At 36.5% G+C, this 13,635-nt stretch overlaps 1 protein-coding gene across 1 annotated transcript in view; it reads right to left on the bottom strand.

Annotated features, from left to right (window-relative positions):
- The window catches only part of LOC131435358 (neuroligin-4, X-linked-like), a 413,817-nt gene that overhangs the window by 240,257 nt on the left and 159,925 nt on the right, over positions 1–13,635 (bottom strand). The gene's annotated exons all lie outside the window — the stretch shown is intronic.

Here is a 13,635-nt window from a genome sequence, read left to right as displayed (position 1 = left end):
TAATAGTTCTGTATGCAACTCAGTTTGTTATGATACAGTAGTTCCATACAGTTCTTCCGAAGATCTTTACTCTAATATACTGGGGAACCATTGAACGCTCTTTTCAAATCTCTGGAAATTAATCTTATCCCAACAAAATCTTTGTAGATAATGCAAGAAGGATTGGCGAGAAAAGTAGACAATCATTTATAAACGTCAGTTGGTGCACCATAAGGACTCGTAATTAAACATTCAGGAACAATTTTCGATGAAATCGGAGCTAGAACATCCGGACATTTTTTTCTTTTTAAATACAGAATCAAAATTATCTGTAACATCCCAGTTCAGTCTACAGGAGGCAATATTACAAATTCACTTGTGATACTACTGAAATTTGTCTAAAACTCTCGAGCATAGGAGTATTTCTTTTCTATTTATCTGGAAAATGACCAATAGCTACAGGTCAATCAATGTTTTTTGAAGACATTAGCGCTTCAGCTTTAAGAAAGCAGTCATTCATCTAACCACATCAGCATAACTTACCGAAAAAAGAATACCAGTGAAACAACCAAGGCCATAGATTACCAGTCCCAGAAGTTTTAATGCTGATTAATTTGTATTTAAACTTACTCCAATTTCTGAAGCTGTGCCAAACCGTCATGCAAACTCACGCTCGCCATACTGTACCGTAAATCCGGTGGTCTTTTGTGTTAGCCTCACGCTGAGACGTGCCACCGTTTCATATAAAGTACGAAACTTTTTCAACTTTATCGCTTTGTGTGTGTGTTTGTGTGGAACTCTGCGTGTTTGCGAAGGAAGCATGCTTGAATGCCAACAGCCAAACGAATAGCGTTAAAGAACTTAGTTTTGAGGTGCACCAAATTTCTACCGTCAAAAGCTGCTTCGCCGAAATCGCGTTGTTTGATGGAGGGACAGTTGATGGCTAGGGAACGTGGGAAAAATTAAACATTTAAAACGTAATTTGCATACCGAGCTTACCAGGATATTATTTTCGTCAAAGTGGTTGTTTTTGGTTATGACACAGATTAGTACAAGTTCCGCGGAATTCTAGATGAGTGATGGCAATTTTTCGAATGGAAGCCGCGAACGGTTTAGTACCGCAAATAAATTACTTAATTAAAATTAAAATTCGATTTTAAAGCAAATAGTTTTGCAGTCCTGCAACTACCGGATGGTTTATTAATTGCAAATGGGTGCGGAAAAGTGAAGTGAATAACCGACACAAACTGCGGTTTTCCAATGGTGTGACATGGACGAGGGGATTATCAAATTAATGTTTGAACTGAGTGGGAACATTCAGAACGAAATAAATAACACTAATAAAAACTTATTCACTGGAACCAAATCTAGCACTGCAACTATTTTTTTCAAATTGCGCTGGTTGAGAAAGTTATTACTTAATCTTCTAAGATAGAAAAAAACAATAAGGAATTCGAAATTGGGTGTTGAAGCATCACGTCATTATCAGCAAGTTTGTTATAAACTTGTAGGAGTCAACATAAAGTATACTGTAATTAGTTCCATTCACATTCAAAAATAGATTGCAAAAAGAATACTACATTGTCGTACTACTTCGTTACCTAACACAATCGAATCGACGTTCAGTTTTTAATATACGTTGAAAACCATCCCAGCAACTCAAAGAAATGTTCCATCTTTTGGAGCGATTTTCTGCTGCATTCTTCCCTCCCAAAATGACTCGCATACATAGCTCAGAAGCATTGAGCGTTGTAAGGAAAGCGCTCTTCATCTGCATAGCCGCACTTCGGTAACGATGGTATTTTCCTATCGTAATCTGACTCATGTTGACAGATTTTTCGGATCGACGATGGTAGCGGAATGTGACTGAAGGTAGAATTGTCGTACGGAAGGGTGGCTGCAGATATCACAAGTCAGCACGCTAAACGAAGCGGAAAAATGCGAATTGATGGAGGTATCTGTTACATTTTGCACATGATTGATGGCAAAAATTCGATTTGACTCAGTGGAGCAGAAGTTACTGCTGTTGCTACTTTCGTACTTTCGGAAAGTTGAGCATGCCAGAAAACGGTACGAGAAATCGGAGGCAGCAGGTCCTCACGATCGATGAAAGCTCGACACACCGCCAGAGAGTGCCCGGCAGGAAACGAGCGGCGGCGCACTTAGCTTTGCTCCAGCCGGTGTCAACGTCGTTGGTGGAGTTACAGAAGAAACAGACGATGCATGAAGGCAGATGCTGTAATATTAGTTTTACCTCAATGGTATTCTAGAAACGGATCAGTCAATAGTTGGAAAATTATTTATGTTTAAAGTGGATTTTTACTGACCATTGCTACTGACAAATGTCAAGAGAGAATTGGTTTCATGCAGTTGGTAGGATTCAAATAAGCAACGAAGAATGCGACCACTGTGAAGCAAACATGCTTAACCAACTCGAAATGCAATATTCTGATGAACTACAATAAGCGGATTATATGTCAGTAGAAAATTCAGTTTTTTATGAAAAAGAAATATCAGTGTATTATGCTTTTGACATACGCTAAGGATTTTTTTAACACGCGGTTTTGGAAAAATAGTAAAAACAGCACCGTGTTGATTGCGAGAACCGTGCAAAAAACCGTGTGTCTAGAGTTGGGAACGGATATAGCTAGTTCGGCTTCCAACCATTTCGCACATGGTTTAACGAATAATGTTTGTTTTTTCTTATCCGGAGTATAACCGACCGGATTTGCTCTTCGACTCGCTCTTCCTGGTCTGTTGTCAGGTAGAAGAGGTAGTAATGTTTTGTCAGGTGCAAGTTAGTGTCATAGGGCTAATGTACCAATACTCATTAGTAGAGTCACCGGCCCTTATTACCGGTTTCACTACACGGTGAAAACCAAGTGAAGTGATTGTGACCCTTATTATCGGTATCACTTCAAGGTGAAAATCGAGTGAGGTGAATTTAGGTCCTTAGTACGGAAGTCGCATCAAAGACAAAAGTAATTATTTGGATGAACTTGATGTCATTATGAACATCACGCCATCAACATTTCGTAGAAAAAATGAGTTTTTTCCACTATAGTGATCACTTCACTATGCGTGATACTGGTAATAGGGAAAATCAAGTGAAGTGACATGTAAGTGAAGTGAATGTGAAAGTGGAAGTGAGAACGGTAATAAGGGCCACCATATTATTTTACCGATTACTCGACCTTCGATCAATGAATTGTGACAAAATTGGATACAATATCTTTGCTTCGGCTCTAAGAATCAATCCTGCAGAAAGAATAGTTCGAACATTGAACAAAACTGCTGCTATAGTAATGCGGAAACTCGAAACGAATTCATCTTACTCTTAAACTCCATTTATCGAACAGAGACATCAATCATCAATCAATCTAACTAATGGTTTTCTTACATGAGATGACTACAAGAGCTAAGATGAAGGGGGGTACCATTACCCTATATATCCATTTAGTGAAGTGAACATGTTGCAACTCTTGCCAAGTAAGGAATACTTGCGGGAAGTGTTGACTTATTACTTTATTTTGATTAAAGGGCTACTGACTCCAGTCGAATTTGTGAATTCGCGATTTGTGAACGTCGATTTAACGATTTAACAGTGAAGATTCCAGTGTGAAAGACAAAGACCGCGCAGATTAACCCAAAAATTGGAAGATGTCTAATGGCAAGGAAAGTTGAACAAAGACAATAGGGTAGAATCGATAGCCTTGAGCTATTTTTCACTTGAATTTTTTTATAACTGCAAATGAAAAGTATTTAAACATTCCGTATTCCGGCATTTTAGAATACATCTTTACCTTCGTTGTGATTTTTTTTGTAAACAGATACTTTTGTAATTTCTGCATAAAAATTAAACTTGAAAATTGCCATGGGTGCCATGGGTCACATCTGTCATAATTGAATTTATAATTGTTTCAATTGTTAAATCTTTGTATTATTCCATGTAAAGAAAAGAGGATTAGGGTGGTAACAAATTCATATTTTCCAAAAATTTATTATGATTCAAAAGGAAAATTTTTAAAAAATGTTTGTTTGATGCGAAATTTATTTCCACATTTGACGCAATACATTCACTTAGCGTATTTTGCCGACTTTCTAGGCGATAAGGACTTCTTACGTTTTTTGCCGAGAAGGCACATTTCACGGCCGTTGATGATTATTTCTCTTATTTTCGCTGTTCATGAGCAGTGGCCCAAGGCTGCACTGTGCCCCAAGGCTCTCGATTATGCCTTCTAACATTAGAATTATAATGAAATCCATAAAATCGTATTCTCTGTTGATTATTTCATCATTCTCTGCAAAACTGAAGAAAAAACTTACATTCAGTCAATTTAATGATAAAAACAAAAATTTTCATTGTCGTTTCAAAAATTTCTTTTTCTTTTGAAGTAATCAATAAATGAAATTTGGATCGACGTCTTATTTAATTACAATTAAAAATTTAAATGAATTACCTTTCGATAAAACACGAGTGGCCCAAGACATACGCTGACTCAAACCTGCCGGCTATCCAAACTCAAAAACAAATTACGGAGAGGTTAAACGTTAGTCGTCATGTCATCTCTGATCACGTTATGTGAAAGATTCAGGAGAAAGAAAAATGGGATCCTCAGAGTTTTTCTGCACTGAGCCGTGAAAGGAGATGAGATATGGACTTATTTTGAAAAGAATAGAAAAAATAGAAAACCATGGGTTTACCTTGACCAACCATCGATATCAGCTGTGAAATCTTATCGATTTTGAAAGAAAACGATGCTGCGCATTTGGTGAGATCGAGAATTATTTTGTACTTCGACCTTCTCAAAAACTAAAAAAACTGGAAATACTACCGACAGCAGCAGAATTTAATCAAACTACTCAAGAACCTACTAAAATACTTTACAAGACATTAGAATATCATTTAGTAGTACGACAAATCTCTAGCAAACAGCAAAAGTTCTCAGAGCATCATTTCTGAAACTCAGATGAGAACTTTTGCTTCACCCACCATACTCACAAGACTAGCTCCCTTCCGACTATCATTTGTTTCGATTGATGTCACACTTCATTAGTGTGGAAAAAAGGCTTCAGTACTATGGAAAATTGTTTCACAACTGACTTGTTTCAAAATATGAATTCTTTCGACAATCATGAGTTGGTTGAAAGATGTAACAACGCACACCTTTAAATAAAGTATCTTAAACTTAGTACTCACAATCAACACGTATTTCCATTAAAAATTCCAACATTATTAATTGGTACCTCATGTATATTCGTATACTTAAAGGGGGCTGTGAAAAATCGATTTCTTTAATCGATCTCCAGATAACCATTTAGTATGTTCAAGATCACGATTTAATATTTAATCAAGATCACTCCACTTGTATATTTACACGTTATAATTAAATCGCAAAGCATGCTGCAAATATGCACGATATGTGCAAAAGAGGGAGCGATATACATACATGCACGTTCTGAAAATCAAAAGCAGAGATGCGATGTCGTAAAATATTTAATGCAATTCAATTTAGTTATTTAGCTAAAGCGATCTAGACAGGACCTACTGACCTTTAGCATTTTAGATATGGACGCCAAAGAAGCAGACTGAAATTATAGAAATGTACATTGAAAACAATAGTTCAGCAGTAAAAACAGTGCGTGCTATCTTGAATCAAATGAAAGACATTCGGTTCTAACGCTAAGATAATTCCTACTGGCTACTAATTCCTACTATTTTGTTTGAAGAATAAGATTTATGCCTGCAAACCGAAGATAATTGTGACACATTTAGATATTTACATTACATTATTTACATATCAAAGTTCGTTACAATCTTGTTATCATATAGCCCAAATTATGTAATAATATGTGAGAACGGGTACGACGACTTTCGTTGATTGAATTAAAAGATAGTTTTTTTGGTAATTTGTTGCTTTTAAAATATTTATTTCACGTCTTATGGCCGTTGAAGTGAAATAAATATTTTCTGTTTCAGTAAACTGGAGCAGGACCTACAATTTGGAATCATTTGATAAACAATTAATTAGTAACTACTCCACCAGGGTGCCATTAAGCCACTGATTTGCTCGCAACAGATGAAGTGAGTTAAACATTGATACTTCGCGAAAATCAGATTTTTCCAGAATGCGATCATCGACCAAGTTTCTGAGAAACTTAATATCTATCGAATCCCGAGTAGAGTGTGAGATCAAAAAGAAAACTCAATTTGATGTTGTGCTGTTCGTATATATCGATTACTTAATTTGCTGTCGTTTTGGTCTTTTTACGTGTAAAAGATCAACATAGAAAGCAAAAAAAAATGCAATGTGACATCAAACTGAAAACTAGTTTTGCTCTCAGTGAAAGCACACTGAAAACTTAATTTGATGTAGATTTTCTCGAAATGACACGTCACGAGCATAAGCTAAAAATAAACTAGCAAAAAAAGGTCCATTTAGGCGATTTACTAGCAAGCAAAAAAAAGATTGTATGCAACCCCACCGCTACCACACCACGGAGAGAATCCGGTTTCGAACTTAGGTGATTTGGAATGCGAACTTTTTGCGATTGCTATGGACTGTAAGTGCTAGTTATAAGTAGACGGAAAATGTTCGATTATATGACAAGCAGTGTTGCTTCACAAAGTTATATACAGGTAGTTTCTGTCACTGTACACTCGTTGCGTCGCTTCATTCCCGCATCCGGCCGTGAATAGCAGTGTGGCTATTTGAGCACAGTATTAAAATTTTCTCTTTGTCCTTCTCATATACAAAACTGTAGCATTCGAACATTATAACATTATAACATTAAATTGAGTTATCTACTTGATCTCACACAACTCGCACATGCAATCACTTTGAAATACTTGACACGAATGCCACAAAGATGGTAAAGTGTCATTAATAATTAAAAAAAAAAAACTTTGAAATACTAATTTAGAGGCTCTGAAGACCGAACGTTTTACAGTGAAGTCTTCTACAACACAGGAAACGTGAATTGGGAATCCCAGTATCCCAGATCATTTTTTTTTCGACTAATTTGGACAATGAACGATTATCTCGCTTCTGATCACAGATAGAAGCATAATTTCTTGAGTAAATTTTTAGTTCTTGTGTAGACTTATAATTTACGATCATTTGATGCAGAATTAGTCCTGTGACTCAAAATTATGAAGATTTAGTTAGACGGTTTCTTTGGAAAAGTGTATTAATGTTCCAAGATCTATTAGATGATTGATAAAATACTACTCATAGTATCTAGCGTTAGTGAGTGTATGAAGCTCTAAGCATTTATAACTAGAATTGTTTTGAAGAGTGTCTTCGACACAGTTTGTGGAATACTTAGGAATATACAAATAAAACATATATTTTCTTAGTGGCTCCTATAAGCCACTAAAGTATTATTAAGAATTAGCTCTAGGTTATGAAATCTGAGACATTCAATGATCGATGTTCAAACTTCGTAAACAATGAATTTTCCATACTGTTGGATATAAAGTTATGGGTATTTTCATATCGGGTTTGGCGATTAGATTATTTTCGCCATCTAGGTCCCCGATTTCTTGATGCACTGAAAATAATGGTCTAGCTACTTTGGAATGAACTTCGCGACGTCATATGATTACAAATATCGAAACATTTTTTTTAAACTGAACGTAAAAATTGCTACAGGACCGGATTCTTAACGTATCTAGAAGAAATCGATGACGTCAAATATATTTCTTATATCAAATTCTGAAATAAGCTCTGTTTGGTCAGGAAAATTTCAATTCAGATGAGGTGGACTGTACAACGTCAGATCTTCTGAGCACGATTCTTTGCGGGCGGACAATTCTTGGATTTCGGGTTACGGTCGGAAAATTTAGATATTGCGTTAGAAAAAATCTTATCTTTATTTCTCATAGCAAACAGCGCCTCGCGATGTTGCTGCTTTGGTAGTCTCACTAATACTAAAAAAAATGGTGGCAAATTTCACTAATGAATTTCTCTTTTCGCGCGTGTTCGCGCCCTTTTTCATTTCTCCGATCGATCTGTCTCGCTTTTCTGTCAGAACGCAAAACGTTGCGTTTTACGTTGGATACATTAACTGTCAATTGCCGCGTAATCTATTCCGTACGGAACAAGCTCCTTCTACGGCAGACGATCAGTGAGATGGGAATGCCAAATCCACTATTCAGATTGACCTGCTTCAGACAAACGTGGTACTGATGATTGCCATATATATATATATATATATATATATATATATATATATATATATATATATATATATATATATATATATATATATATATATATATATATATATATATATATATATATATATATATATATATATATATATATATATATATATATATATATATATATATATATATATATATATATATATATATATATATATATATATATATATATAAACAGTTATTTTAATATCGATTGAGTCGTCAACTAATCAGACTGTTCTATATTGAATCAGCTCTGATGCAAAAAAAATTATGTCAAGGTTTCCAGTTGCTGACTCTCTACTATGTATCATATCGCACACCACATCAAAGAATTGCTTTCAGACTGCTAATAGGTCCCAAACCACCATTTTTGTGATACATTGTGTAGCAGGATTTCGCTTTTGTTCCTCACAAAGCACAAATTTTGTCTGTGGTGCTTTCCATTTAGCACCACACTCCCATCGATGTCACCAACTGTGCTCGAGAGCGACCGCCCCGGATCAACGAAACGAAACGAAATCACTGATTCTGATAGAAGTGGTCTCAAGTCTGACACCGGGGTATTTTGTTAATCACAGTAATAAGATGTGAAGTCGAGCGTAGGGAGACATTGTAGCGCCTTGCAGCAATCGCCTTATAAAACTAGATAGCTTTTGAACGGTGCTCTACGCGGAGAATCCGAGAAACAACTGAGCTCTCTATTGGAAGTAACCATCGGCAGCATTGTGCTGCGCTACACCGGGCTTCCGGCCTCATTTCATGCTTCAATTTGGAAACCAGTTGGATTGATTTCCTTGCTGAACCGTGTCTCAGCTGCCATCAGTAGCAATCGCCATGTATTCGACTCGGCTGACGATTTGGTGTACTCCTGACCTGATTTCTTTTGTGAGCAATACAGTGATGTAAGCAGGTGGGATGAGAAGGTTCTGCAAGACCATCAATAAGGTCCCAATCGATTTATATTTCTACTCCGTTTTCTTACAACTGGTTTCAATTCCGTTGTTTGTATGTTTCTAACCTAGTATTGCGATGAATGACTACTAGGATATTTTAGTATAAAACAATGCATCTTAAATAAAACTTTATTCAAAATGTCCGAAACATAAAACTTATTTCCAATTCATCTTTTCGTTGAAGTGCCGTGTTCAGTATCGAATTAATAATAATCTGTTCTGTCGGAGAAGAAAGTTTAGAATGGAAAATTTATCATTAAATTGGATTAAACCACATTTATCATTAAATTGGATTAAACCACGGTTTGGAGTAGAATCAGAACTAATTGGCTCAAGTGGTACGTTCCCCTAGTTAAGTTGATCTTCTGGTTTCTGCATACAGAGAATCGAGTTCAATTACTCGAAACCTGATCCGAAAACTAAACAGATGGGTTCGGGTCTGGTTCGGGTAGGAATTTTTATTTTTGGCGGAATACGGGTCGTTTTCGTGTTAAAAAAAGAAATTCGGGTACGGGTAGGGAACGAGTGAAAATTTTTGTTTTTATTATATTGTAAAATAATTACACCAATTGACTATTATTTCATTGAGTCGGAGAGAAATTAAATTACTTCTCGCATCTATACACTTTGAGTACGATAGTGAACGAAAAAGTGCAAACATTTATTTTGCGATTTAAAAAAATTTTGAGCAATTTATTTTTAAACAATAATAACAATAACACAGCTGAACGGGAAAACAACTTAATTACAACCAGCCTCGAGGGATGCGCAATATGTCTGCCATTTTTATTTTTATTTAAAATTTCATTTTGCGATCTCTACGAATTAATTCGAATGATATACGACACTCAATCCTTTGGGCCTTGATTCAAAAATCGGTCTTCACAGTGATTATTTAACCGTTTTGCCGTGAATACGACTTACTTTACTATGGGGTGCCTTTTCAAAATTAGCCATATGGAAGAATGGGCAGAACTTAATCGTGAATATCTCGACTTGTATTAATGGTAGCAACATAATTCTTTCACAATTTCATCAAAAATATGATCAGGAGTTTAGGATAATATTTTGAACAGTGTGAGATAACCACAAACAACTCAAAAATAAAGTTTTCTCAAAATTTGAAAACAATGCGGAAAACTCTTTACTTTCACTCGGGTTTTTCGCGCAAGGACGACGATTTTGAGGTAGTCAGGCACATACTTTCAACTGACTGCGTATAAAAGGGGAACCGTGGTGAAAATCGATCATTTCTTTTCGTGCGTTCGATGGAAACAGACGTCGTGGGAGCTAAACATTCAACCAGCAGCGACGGAGAGTGCACCTTCTGCGTGGTTAAAACCTCAAGCGCTCAGGTCGCAACTCTCATTTGCTTTTTGGTAGTCGTAACGAGAAGTTCAAGTTTCAGATTTCAGTTCCGCAATATAGGTTTAGAATTCAGAGCCTGCGTGCTGAAACTCGATTCTGGAACTGTATTCCGGAACTGATTTGAGTTTCGAAATTGCAGTTCTAGAATTCAAACTGGATTCTGAGTCTGTTATTGGTTCTTAATTTAGTTCTTGAACTCAGGGTCCAGTTCATTGATCCAGACTTCTTCTATTCGGTTCTTTTTAGAACCATTATAATACTCCTGAAGAATTATGCGGAATTTTACTTTACTGTACTCCATACAACCTATTCTGGTAGTCATGGCGAAAAATCGTCTTCAAGTTTCAGAACTTAGTTCCGGAATATGGGTTTAGAATTCAGAGTCTGTGCGCTGATCTAACTCAACTCGTCTCTCTCCATCACGAACGCTTTCATAAAAAGTTCTTTTCAGAGCCACCATTATTTTATTATAAAGAACTATACTGCTTATTTCATAATATTTAATTGCGTTTCAGAATGTTTAATGTAACTAATCTGTAATTTAGTCTAGGCGCATCATTTAAATTTAAATTTAAACAATCGATCAACTACCAATTCGAATTCGGAAGCTTAAATAAAGTGTATTCACGACATCCAGTTATGTCTCTGACATTACACACCCGTACTTTTTCATACAAGTATGGCAGAACATCAAAAAATAGTGGTGGTGGTGAGCTAACTTCATCCGCGTCCGTCGCCGCCATTTTTTTTTTCAAATAGCGATTCGTCAGCAATGCTATCGATTTCTATCAGTACATATCTTATTAAAAACTTAAATTGTGTTGTAATTTTATCATCAACTACATATTTTAGGTCGTAAGTACGCAAAAATGATGGCATTGTAAGGGAACATTTATCCAACGAGTGACGACCACACATTTTTTTTAAATAAGCAGGCTGTTTTGATGCTTGGTTTAAGGAGTGTATCGAAAAGTAGTTAGCAACATTGATTATTGAATAAAAAAGCAAAAAAAAAAACATATTTTAACATCAGTTTTCGATATATTGTAGAAAAATTACATTTTTATGCATTTCACTGATTATATTGAAGAAAATTTTAGTTTCTGTGAAACGCTCGCATTTTGGACATTCTTCCTTAAATTCTGCACAGTTACTTTTGTGACTTTCCTGGTGACAGCTGTCCAGTTTTTTTTTCGAACTCCTGCATGTTTTGGGACACTGTACCTTCCTTCCGAAAGTGCCGCTTGACAATTTCCGAATACCTTTCAATTGGCCGAAGATCCGGGCAGTTCGGTGGGTTGATGTCTTTTTTCACGAATTGTACAATATTTTTTGACAACCACTGTAGAACGGAGTTGGCGTAGTGGGCTGAAGCCAAATCCGGCCAGAAGAGAGGAGGAGCCTTATGCTTTCTGTACAGTGGCAGCATTCTCTTCTTCAAACATTCTTCCTCGTACACCTTGGCGTTAATTGTGCCCTTCGTGAAGAAAATCGACGACAGCAAACCACAGGTGCAAATTGCTTGCCAGACCAACACCTTCTGCCCAAACTTTTCCATCGCCACCGTGGTGTCAGCGTTGTCCAGGTCCTGATACACCGATTTCGTAAAATATTCCGGTTCGGGCAGCGCTCGAGAGTCTTCCTTGGCGTAGGTTTCGTCGTCGATTAGGATGCATCCGTCTATTCTGTAGAATCCGGTTATACAGTTTTCGCGCTCTTGTTTTGGCCTGAGCTTGCTGTACCAGGGACTTTTTCGGCACCTTCTGTTTCTTGTACGTTTTCAGGGAGTTCCGAACTTTTATCCGTTGAATCATCCCGATGCTGGTGTTGAACTGCTTGGCCAAATCCCGCGTCGACGCCGACGGGCTGGCTGGGACCCGTTTTCCTACGGGATCGGGGCAAATCCTTCATGGAAAGGATCTTAACGAACTTCTCGATAATATTTTTGACACTGGTGTGGTGCACTTTCACCCGTTTTGCAATTTCCTTGTTCGTGATACCACTTTCTGAGCACCAAGTGTGCAGAATTTTCTTTCACGTTTCCGGATCAATATCAATTCGACTCATCATAGAAACGATAAACCGTACCGAAACCAATCGATTGCGCAGCTGTTATTGACATGTAAACAAACATGTCACCGCAAAACACGCTGCAAAAAATAAAGCCATTTCAGAGTAATAACTGTTTGAATGTTGCTAACTACTTATCGATACACTCCTTAGTGTTCATATGACTTCGTGTCCAATCTCTCCAATGGTACGGAATGAGGTCCATTAGGAGATCGATAGTACGTATTATCTTTCTCCGTACAGGACCAGTCTAGATGTTCTGCGGAATTCCACGGGGAAAACAACTTGACCAAGAATAGATCCACTTGGTTTCTGCTTCCATGTCGTAAAAAGCGTCAATTGCAAGAGTTTCATTTTTCCTTCAGTTATCAGATTGTTTCAACATTGCACATCTGATTACTCTATTTTACTGAATTATCTCTTCATTCAACAAACAGTTTTTTTTCATATTCTCTCAATTTTATGACAAAATGATTTTTTATTTATTTCCATTTAACTTATGAGAAAGTGTTTTTTGGTAGTTTTTTCTTCTTCAATGTCTTTTAAGATTATAAATTGAATAATAAAAATCAACTACCGCGAAGATCTGTTAATATTAAATTACAATAAGAGAGTTTTAGATTGAATAAATGATAGAAAAATACTTGTTTGTTTGATCATCTATTTCCTGATAATCGGTTATGTTACGTTTGTTTGGAAATTTAAAAAGGTTTGATATATTTTACAGAATCTACAGAATAATTAATATACGTACTTGATTAACGAGCTTCCGGATTTTACAAAACAGTGAATCAACTATTTTGTTGAGATCATATTCACTCGTTTATACTGTAGCGGTTAAATTTTTCTATCGTTCCGCGATAGCGTGTCAGATTTTCCCTCAGTTTCCACAAATAAGAACTGTGAATCATGAACTTCCGGGACTTCAGTATCGGATTATGTTGAAAAGTTCACTCGGGAAGTCCATGAGTTTTGTGGTGAATCCGAGTTGGTCAGGTAAGCAATTTCTTAAACCCGACAAGTTTTGCAATAACATACTTTTCCATTCTTTAT

The sequence above is a fragment of the Malaya genurostris genome, chromosome 3, assembly GCF_030247185.1.
Source record: "Malaya genurostris strain Urasoe2022 chromosome 3, Malgen_1.1, whole genome shotgun sequence".
NCBI lineage: Eukaryota > Metazoa > Arthropoda > Insecta > Diptera > Culicidae > Malaya > Malaya genurostris.
This window is presented reverse-complemented; position numbering and strand designations above follow the sequence as displayed.